The following is a 17,944-nucleotide window of genomic DNA, read 5'->3' as shown; positions in this document are numbered from 1 at the left end:
GGCTTAAATGCTGGTCTGCGGACCAGACTTCTAAAAAGGCCTTGACTGATGTCCCCTTTAAAAGGGATCGGCTGTTTGGGGCTACCCTGGATGACAATAAAGATCTCTCAGGGGGAAAGGGCACTTTTCTTCCGCAGGCTACTAAGGGCAAGGAACTGCGTTGTAGACGTGGGCCCTCCTCGGTTCATACGTTTTTGTTTTTTTTTCTCCCTCAGGGTCCACTGACAAGGGCTCGAAGCCTTTCAGGGCCTCCTCCTGGAGGATCCAAAGGAACCTGGTCTGGCAAGCCGAGAGCAGGCTTCTCCAGATCCGCGGACAAGGCTCCTTCAGCCTGAAGGTGCGCCCCCGCCTGTATCAGGGGTGGGGGGAGGGCTTCTTTTTTTTCCGGACCCGTGGACTTCCCTGTTACAAAACAAGTCGGTACACGTAGTCATTCGGTCAGGCTACAAGTTCAAGTTTCACTCTTCTCCCCCGGCAAGGTTCTTTCCTTTCAACTTGTGCCTGTCCCCGAACCATTTACAGGGTCTGTTTGGGGCAGTATAAGACCTGTTGCTTCATAGGGTGATTGTCCCGGTTCAGACTTCGGAAAGCTTTCAGTGATTTTACTCAAACCTGTTTATAGTTCTCAGGAAGGAAGGCAGGGTGCGTCCAATCCTAGACCTCACCATTCGCACGGTGGTGGCATCCCTGCATCAGGGGAATTTTCTTGCCTCTGTCAACATCAAGGATGCTTACCTTCACATTAGGATATATACACCAGTCACCAGCGCTTCCTACGCTTTGCTGTGGGAGAGAAGCATTATCAGTTTGTGGCGTTACCCTTTGGTCTCGCCTCTTCTCGGGTCTTCACAAGTGTTAGCCTGGTGCTAGCATTGTTATGCCAATGGGGAATCGGGGTACTGGGCTACTTATGACGACCTTCTGTGAGCAGAGTCCCCATATGAGGTCCCTGCAAGGGGTGATTCTGGCCAAATTGGACAAAACTCTGCAGTCTTTGGACAAATAGATCCGGCTGAGCCAGGGAACGAAGGAGTCCCTGATGATCCTTCCTCCCCTTGTACTGGACAGTGGTCACCACGCATGCCAGCCTGTCTGGCTGGGGATGTGTCCTCGGCAGCAACAATTTCTGCTCAGGGGATCTGGACACTGGAAGAGTCCAGACTACCGATCATTGTCCTGGAACTCCAAGCGATCAGACGGTGCCTGGACCATTGGACGGATCATCTTCAGGGATGTCCAATGCGCATTCAATCGGATAATGCCATGGCCATGGCTTATGTCAATCACCAAGGGGGCACATAAAGTGTCCTGGCGGCTCTAGAGTGGTCCCTTCACCCGGAGACGTTTCTTCGAGGCAGAAGAGATTGCAATAATCTTAGTGGCTCTGGACTGGCCTCGCCGGGCTTGGTACGCCGATCTTGTGAGGCTAGTCGCCAACGTTTCTTTGACGCTTCCTCTCAGGGAGGATCTTCTGTCCTAAGGACTAATCTTCCATCCTGCTTTACAGTTGCTGGCTTTGATGGCTTGGCTGTTGATCGCCAGGTGCTGATGGATAGCGGTTTATCTGGGTGGGTGATTTCAACGTTTTTAAAAGCTAGGAAATCTACTTCTAGGAAGATCTATCATCGTTCATGGAAGATGTACATTGCATGGTGTGAGTCTCTTGAGGTTCATCCTCGCTCCTTCTCGGTGGCTCGGATCTTGACTTTCCTTCAACGGGGGGTTGAGCAGAAATTGAACTTAAGTACCCTCAAGGGCCTGGTGGCTGTCTTCCAACGACCCTTGGCCACACACTCCCTGGTCTGCACCTACCTTCAGGGTGTCCGACATTTTGGTTCCTCCAGTGCAATCTCTGTTGCTTTGGGACCTCAATTTGGGGCTTTCGGTCCTCCAGAAGCCTCCCTTTGAGAATCTTCGGGAGATTCCCTTGCTTACGCTGTCTCAGAAGGTGGCTTTTTTGGTGGCTATCACCTCTGCGTGCAGGATGTCAGAACTGATGGCATTATCCTGTTGTTCTCCCTACTGGTGATTCACAGTGATAAGGTGGTCCTTCGCTCCTGTCCGTAGTTCCTCCCAAAGCTTGTCTCTGATTTTCTTTTGAATACAGAGTCTTTTAAGAAGTCAGACTCCCTTTTATGCTCACGGATGGGCCTCGGAAGGGGTTGCTACCTCTGCGACCGTTTCCTAGTGCCTCTTGGGCCTTCTGTCATCCGGTGTCAGTGACACAGGTTTGCAAGACGGCCACCTGGTTGTCGGTGCACACTTTCACAAAGTTCTATGAAGTGGATGTGTTGGCATCTGCGGATGCTTCTTTTGGCCGCAAGGTTTTGAAGGCTGCTGTTTAGAGGACTTGATCCTCTTTGAGGGTGTATATTTTTTTCAGGTGGGCTCCAGTTTTTCATTGAGCTCCTGTTGCCTGGTTGGCTACTGTTAAGCCTTGGAAACGTTTTTGCTGTTCCCACCCCTCATGTTTAACACTGGTTTGGGACATCCCAATAGTTAAGAATATCAGGAGCTGTGTCCGTCAATGATTGACTTACCGTAAAAACCATTTCTCTGATGATCATTGACTGACTTAGCACCCACCCCTCTGTGGAGTTGTAATTCTTCTGACACTGCTTGTAACAAAACTGAGTACCTATAGCAGGGAGATAGGTAGTATACTCCTTGGACTGCCCATAGGCGTAGTCAGATTATTTTTCTGCCTAGTGTTCTACATGTTTAGTGGGCAGTATAACCCAATGGTTATGAAGATCAGGAGCTGTTTCCGTCAATGAACATCAGAGAAATAGATTTTACGGTGTCAAAAATCCAATTTTTTTTTTTTTTTTATTCATTTTTTTTCACCTTAATTGCTATCACAAGCAATGAACAATAAGGGCCTGTAACAGATCTGTTTTATAGAGACACCAGGACACCCCATATCTCTCCCCTTGTCTCCAAAGCATCTGGTCAAACTGATATTGATTTGATTAGATGCTTTAACAAGCAGGTAACCACTTTAAAACAAGCCCAAACCGGTAGTGACAAAATCCTTATTGCTCCTGGTTTTGGTCGTCACACAGTGGGAGAAACTGTGTTTACGGGAGTCGATGTTGCCAGTCACATCCTTACCAGGCTTCCCAATGGGACGAGAGCGAGCCAGTAGAGGGGGAGACCCCCTTCTATTGCAGTGTTAATTTTGGCAGCAAATTTCGATTTAGTTTTTAGTTAGTCTTTTGACTAAAATGCCACTTTAGTTTGTCGTATTTTAGTCTTTTAACTGAAATGCGATTTTAGTTTTAGTCGCATTTTAGTCATCTTAATTGTTTTAGTCCTATTTTAGTCGACTAAATTTCTTCAGTATATTTTAGTTGAATAAAATCTCATACATTTTAGTCAACTACAAATCAAATAGGTTTAGTTTAATTGTAATGCATTATTTAAACATTTCTCTAGCATTTCCAAACGAATTGTATACTCCTGGAGTAAAAATCTGATATGGTATAAGGTTTGAACACGCACTACAGACACAGATTTAGCCATTGTGATATATAACCTCTTTATAAATAAAACCAAGTTTCATAAACAAACAGAAATATTGCTTTTTGACAAACCGAAGTGCAACTTTAAAATACAAAAAACCCAAAAAATCTGTAAACTCCATTGGCTGTAATGTCATTGCACATATTACCTGAATATATTACCAACATTAAATATTAGGGAAAAATATAAGAAAAGCCTTTTCTTCATTTTCTAGTTCAGCAGCTCAGTATATGCCCCTTACTTATGCTTATGCGGTGTTGCAATACATGTTTAAGCTTTAATGTGCTATTACAGGCTCTGGATGGAATTGTGTTGCCAATTTAGAAATGGCCAGCAGAGGAGTGTTTAATTTTGATGTCAATTTAGTTTTAGTTAGTCTTATGACTAAAATGCCATTTTAGTTTTAGTCGTATTTTAGTCATCTGAATTGTTTTAGTCCTATTTTAGTCGACTAAGATTGTGTTAATTTAGTAGACGAAAACATTTTAGTAGATGAAATTAACTGTTCTATTGCCTGTAAAAGTGTTCAGCTGTTCACTTTTACTAAATAGATTGCTCATTGTTAACAACTTTACTGGAATCATGGTTGTAGTTGCAACCATGATCCTGGGATAACCACCTCAATATGAGGCCATTCATATACATACTGCTTTATTGACGTGATTAAATAGTGAGGAAAGGGCTGTGGACCTTACAGAAGATAGTTTTGAAAGGTGATAACCTTAAGATTTCAGTTCAGTACACAGGAAGTTGCAAGAATCCTGCATTTTTATCAGAATCAACAGGTATTTCTGTTCATGGAGAAAATGTACTTGACCTATAAAAAAAAAAGATAATGCAGCAACAGTATTTGTGGTGAACTGCAGTGTATAAACGTTTTGTTGTTCAGTTGGATACATAATGGTTTGACATCTTGCATACACCAATCTTGTGGGACTGCCCCAAGTCTTATGCCTCGTACACACGCATCGATAGTTGGCCGTGAATTTTCGGCCAACGTCCGATCGGCCGATTTTCGGCTTGTTAGTATGATGCTTTCGACAACCGACTCCGACTTTTTGGCCGAAAAAAAATCTGGTGTGCAGGCTATAAAATTTTTGTTGGCCATCAACATAACGGCCGATTTTCCGTCAGTCAGTACAGATTTCGGCAGACAAAAATCTGATGAGCAAGACTGGGCATGCTCAGAGAAGAAAAAACACACGGAAAGTAAACCAGCACATGACATCACTTCTGAAGTTGGTTTTTGTTGGCCGAGAAAATTTCTGCGCAGTCTAGAGCACATTTCAACCAACACAACAACACTGGACAAAAGACGGCCGATCGGTCGGCCGATAATCGTTGCGTGTGTACGAGGCATTAGAAGATAGGATATTTCAGCTACTAGGCATAATTTTGATTAGCATGAAAAGATGAATAAAAAGTCCTGCCCATAATGAAACTCCTATTGTATGGATTACCAGGAAGTTTATTTCGGCCTGTGTGCAGATTTCCTGGTTAACAAAAAAAAAAAAGCAGTAGGCAAGCTCCCACATGCAGAAAATAATGGAAGAGTTTTTGGTACTCGTGTGATAACTGAAACTTTATTTTATTTTTTTGTCCATTTTTATAAATCCTTAGTGGTTTTAAATAGAATGACCATTTTTATAGGCATTTGTTTGTTATTATTATTATTATACAGGATTTATATAGCGCCAACAGTTTGCGCAGCGCTTTACAATGTGAGGGAAGACAATACAGTTACAATACAGTTTAAAACAGGAGGAACTGTTTATAGATATAGATGTTTATAATAATGTGGTCGTGTGATAATTTTCATGTTTTGCTAAATGAATGGTCAGTCTAAAACACTGAACATATGCTTACAAAGTAGTAAAGCACTGGAATGAGGTCCCCCATATGCTACTGGTCTTTTCTGGTCCAATCTATGGGCTCAAGATGAATTTTAACCAGACTGCATTGTTAAAATTTATTATAGTATGCTGGTAGGTCACAAAACTGGCTGACTGGATCACAAGATTGACTAAACCGAGTTACAAATCCTTTGAAAAGCAAGGGCTGCCTAGTTTTATCAAACTATAGAAATTTATCGAAATGCCAGTTTTAGAACTTGACATTGTATTGTGCGTTTTTGATGCTTTTCCAATGATTTCAATTAAAGGCATCAGGCAAAAATGCAGAACTTTTTGGTCCTCTTTAAATAGGGATGATAGGGCAATGGTGTGCTATAATTCCTAATGCACACTCGAATACAAGTTTTCCGCCATTTAGGGCTAGTTTGTCCAATGCAAAATAGAAGTCTCTGGGGGGGTTCTTGGGGTTTCTGAGACCCTGCCACAGCCCTCTTCCAACCTGTTCAGATTGTGGGCTCTCTCCTCTTAGAGTTCCTTCACAGCTGCAGCCTGCACCTCACTGACAGACTATAAATAAGCTTTGTGATATTTGTTACAAATATGTTTGTAGCGGTGCTGTCCAAACAGTGAAAAGTGTACTAGTTGCGACTTCCCACTTTCAGCTCTTTAATTCTGTTCATGTGATGTGATATGACATGACACAGCCACAGGGGTAAAGCCCATTACACACATGTACCAAAAGTCGGCTGATTCAGTAGGAACCGGACAACTTTCAGTACATGTGTACTGCTGTCTGTTCAACAGAAGCTGATCTGGCTAGAAAACTAGCACATTTGATCAGCGCTTTTTGCAAATTGCTGCAAGAGCTGATCAGTGTATTCTGGTGGGAGGATTAGAGGGGGAGACCCCCTGTCGGAAAACAGTGCAGCAAGGGAGATCCCCACATCACACATTGTTGTGTTGATCTGTCAGGTTTTTTTTCTTTTCAAGCAGCTGGTTGAAAAAAAAAAACTGCATGTGTATACCCAGCTTAATTCAGGATTAAGAGACTTGCCATACTCCACCCTAACAACACTGATGGGTGTGGATAACACTGTATTTAATATCTAAAATTAATTAGGTGCACTCTCTTTAAATGCCCACATCAACAACAAAATGCAATTCGATAAATACAAAATCCACAATCCATGTGCTAAATTTCATACAAGGCAAATACATGTGCCATAAATTTAATGCAAAATGTGCAAAAGTGCTTTCAAGAATTATATAAAAAAGTGCAGTGTCATGCTATAAATAACTACAAATATGCATCAATAAAATTCATCATGGAATTTCCAAAATTCATTAATCTAAGCAGCCATTTTTGGTGCACCGCAACCACAGGTTTTGCTCACCAGCGTCCTCCAGGGATCAAGTAAAATTGTATCATTGTACAAGTTTATAAAATAAACAGTATTTTAATAAAGGGTTAAACAAATATGCATGTAATCCATTACCAAATAACAAAATATCATCACATTGATACCGGACATTTAATGTTACAAAATGTGACAGTGCCTTTTCTCTTGCATCATAGATGTGATTGGTATATTTGTGTTTAGTATGTATTTGGTATAACTGTAAGTTTTTTTTGCTGAGTGCTGTATTAGTAGACCTTGTTCCTAAACAACTGCCAAAATCATATTTCCTTCCTTACCACCTTATGATCTGTTCTCCCTGGTTTACATCTTCGCAGACACCCATCTTCCTTAGTCACCAAAATTAAAATTGCAGTCACATGCGTGCTCCTGGCATTTTGTCCTTTTAAACTGTGATAGGCAGAGAGCAAAGAAATGAAGCAGGTGGTGTCAAATACAATGTAACCCACTCTTCTTGACATTCACTGTAAGGGCTAACTCACACCAGCCACTGGATTACAAAATGTGACCACCCTCTGCCACTACTGCTGAGACCCTCTGCTCCCCTGACAGTGATCCTTCCTGCTGGACTCTGGTTAAAAAAAAAAAAATATATATATATATATATGTACACCTAGTGTAAAAAATAACCGTGCTAGGCACAGAATTATGAATAAAGAAGATAAATAACTAGTGTAATAAAGCTACAACTGTAGTGGGAAACACTAGAAGAAAAATTACAAAGGGAAAGCCGCGCTAAATTGAGGTGTTGATGGTAAATCAAACTTGTATAAAACAATACCGGTGAATATGTGATTAATATCAACCAATAACGTGTAAACTTGGAATAATCAGTGATGAATGTTCCAATATATTAACACAAATTAATATTATATATTAAATAAATAAATGTCCAAAAAAACAGCAAAAGTCCAATGAAGGGTGCTGAGTGCAGGAAAAAGAATCCACCACCAGTTAATGTGACTTCATCCACGGTTAGTGCTGCATGCTACAAGCACACTAAACGCTTACCGGATCCCAGATGTATATGGGCATCAAACAAAGGATAGAAGCATCAATGGATTCCTGCGGGTGCCGTAGTGCCTCTCTCTAGGTAGTCTATACAGTCAGCAGGGAGCCGCGATGTACACCAGACACCATACACAGCCCGATCACGTCCAAAGCCCAATGCGCCCAAAGGGATATGCAAAAAAAGGGGGCCACGATAGTGTAGTATGTAGATGACACTTTTATTTTAAACACGGTAAAATACTCACATTTATGTAGAAATCAAGTAGCGCTTTTCACAGCTCGTTCAATGGAACACCGCCGCCCGACTTCCGGGTATCACGTGGTGATGTCAGCACGCCTTCCCGACGCGTTTCGTCATAGACGACGTCTTCCTGGGGATTAGTCAAAACTAATGTACTGTAATGGTCACCTCCTATATAGTATATGTGGTTAGGGAATATAGTGTAGTGTAGCGTCACCTGTAGCAGCAGTCCCAGTTCCTAGAGGTCATGAAAACCTAGCCTACTTGTACATGACTGCCCCCAGGAATGCCATGTTCACTGGCCTATTGTCTCACAAGAACTTAGTGGGATGTGAAAATACGTCAGTTCAGGCCGCAGACAGAGACATGTTTAGCAAACAGGCGAACGGCGAGTCCAGGTAGCAGGCAGAAATATGGTCAATAAATAGGTCTGAGTTAGTGAAGGCAGAGGCAACACTGTAACTTGTGTTGCGGCGATCAGGGCCAATGTAACTGGTGTGCCAGTGATCAGGGGCACTGTGAGTGGACTTGCAGTGATTAGGGACACTGACTGGAAGCACTGGTCTGGTTATATTGTACTGTTGTGGCGGTGATCAGAGAAAATGGCTGGAGGCACTGACAGTGATTTCAGAACAGCCAGCCATTGTACATAATAATAATAATCACCGCGACCACCTGGGAGGATGTTACAAGTATGTCGTCCTGGAACCAGAGAACACCTGCCCGGCCAATGGACATAAATGGAAGTGGTTAAGAAGTTTATCAGGGTCGGGTTTAACATAGTCATGAGGACTTTAGAGCAGCCAAAGGATTAATTCATGCAATAAATCTGTCTCATGATGCTGCTTGCTACTCCTGCTTAGTATTGCTTTGCCTTGCAACAGAATAAATAAATGTCCCCAATTGTGTTTAAAAAAAAATAAAAAATCTCAGGAGCAATAAAGAACTAAACACAGGTACATATAATGTTTTAGCCACTTCAATGAAACCGTATTGGGGAAAAAAAAAAAAACCATTGTATTACACATATGCATGATCTCATCTTTCCTAGAGCACCCTGAGTATTAAAAAAAAAAAAAAAAGCTAACCCTGACTCTAGTCCTTGTGAACCTTGGATCTGGCTTACTTCCCTTTGCCTCACTTTTGGATAGTATGGCCACATATATGATGGGCCAGTAAAAGAGGTGCAAAAAGGAGGTAGGTCAGAGCCATTTACAAAAGTAGATGCTTCTTGTTAGCTCATTAGGGGATGCTGGTTCTCTAGAGATGAAAAGAAATGATTACACAATACTTTCCCACTCATTAGTTTATTTGTGGTCTCCGTTCATCCAAAACTACCCTTGATTGTGGTACGGATCACTGACTTGTATTACATGGATTCAATGTGGAGATTCCCCTCAATTTTACACTAGATTGTCAAAAATATTGGGACGCCTGTCTTTACGCGCACATTGGCATCCCAGTCTTAGTACGAAGGGTTCAATATTGAGTTAATGGCCCATAAAGACATGAATGAGCGAGTTTGGGTTGGAGAAACTGGACTGGCCTGCACAGTCCTGACCTCAACCCGAAATAACACCTTTGGGATGAATTAGAGCATAGCCAGGCCTTCTCGTCCACATCAGTGCTTGACCTCCTAAATGTGCTTCTTGAAGAATGGTCAAATATTCACATAGACCCATTCCTAAAAATCCTTCTGGACAGCCTTCCCAGAAGTGTTAAGTGTGTGTGTGTGTGTGTATGTACGTATATATATAATATATACAGTATCTCACAAAAGTGAGTACACCCCTCACATTTTTGTAAATATTTCATTATATCTCCATGTGACAACACTGAAGAAATGACACTTTGCTACAATGTAAAGTAGTGAGTGTACAGCTTGTATAACAGTTTAAATTTGCTGTCCCCTCAAAATAACTCAACACACAGCCATTATTGTCTAAACCGCTGGCAACAAAAGTGAGTACATCCCTAAGTGAAAATGTCCAAATTGGGCCCAAATTGTCAATATTTTGTGTGGCCACCATTATTTTCCAGCACTGCCTTAACCCTCTTGGGGATGGAGCTCACCAGAGCTTCACAGGTTACCACTGGAGTCATCTTCTACTCCTCCATGATGACATCACGGAGCTGGTGGCTGTTAGAGACCTTGCATGCCACCTTCTGTTTGAGAATGCCCCACAGATGCTCAATAAGGTTTAGGTCTGGAGACATGCTTGGCCAGTTCATCACCTTTACCCTCAGCTTCTTTAGCAAGTCAGTGGTCATCTTGGAGGTGTGTTTGGGGTCATTATCATGCTGGAATACTGCCCTGTGGCCCAGTCTCCAAAGGGAATGAGGGGATCATGCTCTGCTTCAGTATGTCACAGTACATGTTGGCAATTCATGGTTCCCTCAATGAACTGTAGCTCCCCAGTGCCAGCAGCACTCATGCAGCCCCAGACTGACACTCCCACCATGCTTTACTGTAGGCAAGACACACTTGTCTTTGTACTCTTCGCCTGGTTGCTGCCCCACACGCTTGACACCATCTGAACAAAATAAGTTTTTTTTTTTTTATCTCCTCAGACCACAGGACATGGTCCCTAGTAATCCATGTCCTTAGTCTGCTTGTCTTCAGCGAACTGTTTGCAGGCTTTCTCGTGCATCATCTTTAGAAGAGGCTTCCTTCTGGGATGACAGCCATGCAGACCAAAGACCGGCTCTGGATATGACGCTGAGCACGTGCACTTAACCCCTTTTGTCGACTATAACGAGGCCTGTGCGGAGTGGAACCTGTCCTGTTAAACCGCTGTATGGTCTAAGCCACCATGCAGCAGATCATTTTTAGAGTCTTGACAATTTTCCTATAGCCTAGGCCATCTTTATGTAGAGCAACAATTCTTTTTATTTATTTTTTTTTTTTTTCTGATCCTCAGAGTTCTTTGCCATGAGGTGTTATGTTGAACTTCCACTGGCCAGTATGAGAGAATGAGAGCGATAACACCAAATTTAACACACCTGCTCCCCATTTACACCTGTAACACTAACGAGTCACATGACACCAGAGAGGGAAAATGGCTAATTGGGCCCCATTTGGAAATTTCCATTTAGGGATGTACTCATTTTTGTTGCCAGCAGTTTTGACATTAATGGCTGTGTGAGTTATTTTGAGGGGACAGCAAATTTACACTGTTATACAAGCTGTACACTCACTACTTTACATTGTAGCAAAGTATACTTTCTTCAGTGTTGTCACATGAAAATATATAATAAAATATTTACATAAATGTTAGGGGTGTACTCACTTTTGTGAGATACTGTATGTGTGTTTATGTATATGTGTGTGTGTGTGTGTATATATAATATATATGTATGTGTATATAATATATAATTTTTTTTCACACATATACACACACACACACTTGTGTGTTTATGTATTATATATGTAATTATTTTTTTGTTTTGCTTGACACAGGTATACGAAGGTCACAGTCAGTGCATAAAAGACTGTTTTCATAGTTATAGTTATTCTGGTTGAAAAAGTCCATCTAGTTCAACCAATAAAAGGAAAAAACATTTTTACAATCCTATAACCACAGTTGATCCAGAGGAAGGGAGAAAAAAAAAACACCCAGCAAAGCATGAACCAAGCCGAGCTACAGCTCCGTGTGTCCATTTGGAATAACTAACGGACTTTGGCAGCTGCAGGAGCCAATGGTGCTGCTGCTGTGTCTCAATAAATCAGGAGGGAGAGTCTTGCCGGCTGAGGGACTCGTGGACATTACTGGATAGAGATAGGGCTCAGGTAAGTATTAGGAGGGGCTGAGGGAGGCTGCTGCACATTGGCTTTTTATCTTAATGCATAAGATAAATATTTTGCGTTTACAATGCCTTTAAACCCATAACAAAAATCGATGAGAATTAAAATTTAGGTTGAGAAAAAGAATTGCATTATGATAGTTGACCACCAAAAGCCCTAAAAAAAAAAAATCTGGATTTGTCTATTATGTTCATTAGTAAATATTAAAAGAACATTACAGAAAGGCCCCTTTTACACAGGCTTGCCGATCAGGTCCGTCTGTCAGTTTTTCAAGTGGACCTGATCGGCTGCTCCATGCACCTCTATGGAGCAGCGGATGTCAGCGGTGACATGTCCACTGACACCCGCTGCTATCTGATCCTGACGTGAAATACAGATGGATGGAAACGCTATTTTCCATCCATTTGTAGGCTAGGATCGGAAGATGAAAACGGACAGGAGGTCCGTTTTCATCCGATCTCCCGTAGAGGAGAGCTGGGATCTGACTGGTCTGTCTCTGCAAAGTAAGCGGAGACGGCTCTGTCATCCGCCTGCTCAGTGGGGATCTATCCCCGCTGGGCAAAACTGAGTCCGCCGAGAGGAAAGCCAGTGTGAAAGGACCCGAAGACTGTTACTTTTTGTACAGCCCTGAATAGTTATTATTGGCAGGTTCCATATGCTTGTTCTTCCATGCTCAGGTAAATATATCTTGGGCATAGTCCTCAAAATGATATAGTGAAAGCTGGAAAAACCCTGGTTTAAATATTATATCTTTGCCCTGCACTGAGGAGTTAAACAATTACAGCTTGCATATATATTCTGTGTTTTATTATCACTGTAGTTCATGTAAGAACAACATTGATGTGGCGAATCAAAATATTTCCTCCTAAATCAATTTTCCTAATTGAAATTTGTATCCTAATAAAACATGGAAACAAAAAGATACAGTAGGAATAAATACCCTGTAGGTGTCACTGTTTCTGCTGCAGCTTATTAGTTTGCCTCATGTTTCTTATAGACACTGACTGAAGCAGTGACATCTTTTGGGTACATGTAGGTAAAGCAGTTCATGAGTTCAAAAAACATAAATTGCTCATTTGGCTAATGCATACATTGTAAAAATGTGTGCATTAGCAAAAGACTTGCATCTCCACTCAGCATAGTCATATGGAGTAACCTGGAGATACCTGCCAGGCTCTAGTAATCTCTCTATCACAGCATAAAACTTGCATGACCACAGGACCACCAAACATCCTATACTTGAAGACAAAGGACTGGTGTTGGCGAGAGAACAGAAACTGTAAATATCCACTCTGGATCGTTCGCATTGATAACAAAAATATTTAGGCTCCTGTGAATCCACTCAGTTTCAGCGTTTTGCTTGGGATTTCCAAACTAAGAACAGGGACTGGCAGAGAGAATGGATTTTTGTTTGCTTCATCTGCAGATACTGTATGCTGACCAAATTAATTGCAGTCCTCCTCTGTCTGCTAATCCCTTATCCTGCCTCCTTCACTGTAATGTGGTGCACACACCCAGAACTGAGTCATGTCTGTCTTTTCCTTTTTAACACCAATCTGTATACAGCCTTTTCGTTCTGCTTTCTTACTAAATTAGTTTACTCTGTGGGGCTGCTTTTTTTTCGATACTGTGTTGAACAGGACAACCAGTCAAATGACAATACTTGATACCTTTCATGCAATAAAAAAAAGTTTGGAATCTGGTTGCTATAGACATCAACACTTATCTCACTTTATTACTCAGGCTAATATTCTTTTAAACTTGCATATACATTAGACTTCACTTATTATATTTGTTTTCTATTCTTCAATCCACAGCTCAGGCCCTTCCCTCCAGTGAAGCCAGAAGAAATGTCGTGGGACTCCCCTCTGAGCAAGCACCAGCTACACCATGAGTGCGCTCCCTGTCTCTTCTACCTGAGCTCTGGAACCTCATCCCCTCCAGTTCCTCCCCTAAGAAGAAATTTGTGTTTGTTTTTTAACTTTTTTGTTTTATTTTGTTTTATCTTCACAAAACCAGCAAAAATTGTACATAAGAATTTTTTTTAAATGTATCAAAATGTAAAAAAGAAAAAAAAACAAAAAAAAAATTATGCGGAGATGGGGAGTATGTGAGGGGTGAGGTAGGGACTGTGGGAGGGTGGAAACTTTGTTATTCCCATGTGAGCAGAGCAGCCTGAAAAAGAGAATGGCCGCTTCTGTCAAGGAAAGGGTTAAAGGATCCATTCCCTTTCCCTCACATACCCCTAATCCTGCACAACCACCCTCCCTGCCCCCCCAAATTACCGGCTGCACTGAACTTGCGTATGTTAAAGCCCTACCACCACCACCCTTGGCGGTTAAAACTATTTATTGTAAATAAGGATTTCTCATAAATTGTGTATTGTCCAAAACTGGCTTTGTGTTTTCAATGTGTGAATGGCTAGATATGGTTTGCTGTATAAGTGTATTATGTGGTATGTTTGAGCTTAGTTTATTGAATTTTTTTTTTTTTTTTTGCGTTGTAATCCAAGGTGACAGTGATCATGACATGTTTTTTTACTGGTCTTTGTTGTGTCTCTTTTATCAACAGCCATATATATTTCCTCTCATCTTCCCTTCCTGTCCTTCCCCTTTTCTGAAATGTGTATCCCTCCGCCCACACCCCCCTCACCTTCCGTCTTTTATCTCTCATCATTGCTTGTCCCTTATCTCCCCCTAACACATTCTTACTTCCTTTATGATATTGTTTATCATCTTTATTCCATCATTTATGCTGCCATATCTTCAGAATCCTTTCTAAGCTGCATGTACATTAACATTTCCACCTTCAAATTTGCCTCGCTTTTCTAACCCACCCTTTTTAGATATTTAAGTCCTCGTTCACTTCCTGTCACATTACATATTGCTTTTTATTGCACAAAACCCCAGTATATACATAGGCTTTTGTAAAACACTCAAGCCCTGCTAGTTAGAGAAGCACATCTTCACACAACCTTGAGAGTTTATTGAATCCTATGAGCAGTTCTTCCTCAGTGTACACCCACACCTGATTGTTTAAGAATCGTGGAAAACCTCTGAAAGAGACTGATTTCAATGTACATGCTTTCCATTGCAAGAGTCAAACAAAGGTGTACACTTTTGCAGTGTAGTTCGAAGAGTTCTAAAAGCAGAGGGTGGGTGGGTGATCCACTCCATCTCCAATTCCTGGCTGCTCTTAATACTGGAAGTGCAAAGCATGGATCACTGAATCAAAGGCTCATGCACACCTACCTTAATCGGTTGCCGACCGCCGCAAGTACATATACTGCGGCGGTCAGCCCCTGCCAGGCAAAGTGACGTACCGGTACGTCACTAGCCTGGGAGCCAATAGCGGGCGAGCACGCGCCGCCGGAGGCACGCTTCCGCCTCGGCTCGTTCGCGGACACCTCCGTGCATGTGACCGGCGGACCCGATGTCCGCCGGTCACTCGCGATCATCCGCTGTGAAGGTAGAAAGTCAGGCGGCTAATGTAAACAAAGCCACCTGTCATTCTTCCCTGTGTAAAAGCACTGATCTAACGGTCCTGTTATGTAGGACCGTTGATCTGTGCTGTTACACACACAGCCACATCCCTGCATAGTTAGAAGCACGCCCCTAGGGACACACTTAACCCCTCCCTCTCCAATAAAGTTAACCCCTTCCCTGCCAGTGTCATTTTTACAGTAACAGTGCATATGTATAGCACTGATTACTGTAGTAATGTCACTGGTACCCCCAAAAATGTCAGTCAAGGGTCCGATCTGTCCGCCGCAATGTCGCAGTCCCGCAAAAAAATCGCAGATCGCCGCCATTACTCATTAAAAAATAAAAAATCTTTCCCTTAGTTAACGCAATAACTTTTACGCAAACCAATCAAAATACGCTTATTGTGATTTTTTTTTTACCAAACATAGGTAGCAGAAAACAAATTGGCCAAAAATTTAAAAAAAAATTGATTTTTAAATTTTTTTGGGGAGGAATTTCATATAATAAAAATGTGAAAAAATATTGTTATTTTTGCAAAATTTCGCTCTTTTTTTGATTATAGCGCATGATCAAAAAATCGCACAGGTGATCACATACCACCAAAAGAAAGCTCTGTTTGTGGGAAAAAAATTTTGTTTAGGTACAGCGTCGCACAACCGCGCAATTGTCCGTTAGTCACACCGTACCGAATCGCAAAATACCCCCTGGTCAGGAAGGGGGTAAAATCTTCTGGGGCTTAAGTGGTTAAAGCGGTAGTATACTGTGCTTTTTAACTTTTACCTACAGGTAAGTCTATAAAATGGCTTACCTGTAGGTAAGATTAATATCTCCTAAACCTCCATGGTTTAGGAGAGATTCACCCTGCATGCAGCCGCTGACAACAGCGGCACATGCACTCTCTGAAGGTCTGGCGTATCTTGCCGGACCTTCAGAGCTCCTTCCTGGCAAGTGAACTCACAGCGCCGGAGCCGCCGAACCCGGAAGAGACGCCGGTGGGAATATGTCAGCTCCCTCAGGGGTGTCCGTGCGACCGTGTTGGGGCTTCGTTCTAAGGTATTTCATAATGTGCTAGTATGCGATGCATACTAACACATTATGCCATTGTCCTGCAGGTTTTTTTTGTTTGCTTTTTTACATGGGATACTACCACTTAAAGCAATATCTGTATCAGTGATTTACTAAGCTATATTAGCTTAAGCTGGTCAAAATGTAATCAGTAGGTGGCCCTGTTGGCACAACAACACCCGAAAAATAAAAAGAGCCAGTCAAATCGCTTCTGCATTCTATCAGATGCAGACACCATTTAGGTATTCTGATAGCTGGAAGTGCCAGCTGCCAGAGTACAATAGCTGCAGCAGAAGTGTTTTTTTTTTTTTTTTTTGTTTTTTAAGGGAAATCTATTGGTGTTTAGCCAGCCTCTTTATGCACTTCGTAGACTAGTAGACATTCCAAAACATGCCTTCAACTGGATGAGGTTATTACTGAAAACTAGACATAGATTGGAAGTAGAACTAAAGGCAAAACTTTTTTCTTTTCGGATAAAGTATGTGAGGGTTATGACCCCTTTCAGTTTTTTGCCATCTGTGCCCCAGTGGGAAGATTTCCTTTCACTTCCTGTCCCATAGCCTATTCCTGTTCTGGTGAGAACCCAACATATTTTAAACTTTCACTCAGGTATAATGGCAAACAAGACAAATAGAGTTAATGTCCCCAACAAGGACACAGGCAGCAATAAAAACCTGACAGGTGTTCTGATCCCTACCCCTCTATCAAAAAAGAAAATGTCCTCATTATTATACAGGATTTATATGATGTCAACAGTTTGCACAGTGCTTTAGTTATACTTCAAAGCCGATCACTCCGTGTTTACTTTAGTTTTTTTTTGGGCCAATCTGGCCAAAAATTAACTATTTGAATGTGTTATGCTTGTGGATAGTATGGTTACATATCAGTAATGGACCAGTAAAGAGGTGGGTCAGAGCCATCCACCCACCTCAGCCAGTCATAGGAAGGCTTGTATTCATTGATAAAAATACAGGGATTTTTGTGAATGGCTGAGCAGCACTCAGCCCAACTTGACTTTGTTCCAGCTGCTGATAGGAAGTCCCCATGCCTCTTCTGGAACACAGCGCTGCATACAGTATGTGGTTCATGCTACATAATTTCACAGTTCTGACAGCAGCCACAGAAGTTAGTAAATGAAAAAGTTCCTTTGGACCGAGCTGGCCCAAACTAACAAAGTATAAATTCACTTAAAAGAAATGCATTTACTTTTTTTTTTTTTTGAGCCTGGAAAGCATTCAGCAGATCTGTGCCATGCAGGACTCTTACAGACTATCTGACTGTACGTCATATGGGCAGGCAGTTTTTCACTGACAGGAAGATTCAATGGGCCACAAGAGAGCTCAACAATGCCCTGGTAGTTTGAGAACTACAAGCCGACAGTCACAAAGGCTGTCGGTACCTATAGTATTCACAGAACTCTGTAAATGTATGAGCCGTGCACGGTAGTTTTTTTTTTTTTTTTTAATTGTGACAGAACAGAGGGAGAAGATCCCCCACCTCGATGTCACAAGGGAGGATCTGGGGGCGTGGGGACCACTGTT

The 17,944-nt window shown here is 41.9% G+C and overlaps 1 protein-coding gene across 1 annotated transcript in view; it reads left to right on the top strand.

The window, feature by feature from the left end:
• Positions 1-14,172, top strand: part of AHDC1 (AT-hook DNA binding motif containing 1) — a 180,477-nt gene extending 166,305 nt beyond the window's left edge. The window contains exon 5 of the mRNA XM_082248458.1: positions 13,671-14,172. The gene's annotated coding sequence lies outside the window, so the exon portion shown is untranslated. The remainder of the gene's footprint in view (positions 1-13,670) is intronic.
• The last annotated feature ends 3,772 nt before the right edge of the window (positions 14,173-17,944 follow it).

The sequence above is a fragment of the Pelophylax lessonae genome (genome assembly GCF_965119305.1).
Source record: "Pelophylax lessonae genome assembly, chromosome: 2".
NCBI lineage: Eukaryota > Metazoa > Chordata > Amphibia > Anura > Ranidae > Pelophylax > Pelophylax lessonae.
Note: the sequence above shows the minus strand (reverse complement) of the source record. Positions and strands in the feature narration are given on the sequence as shown.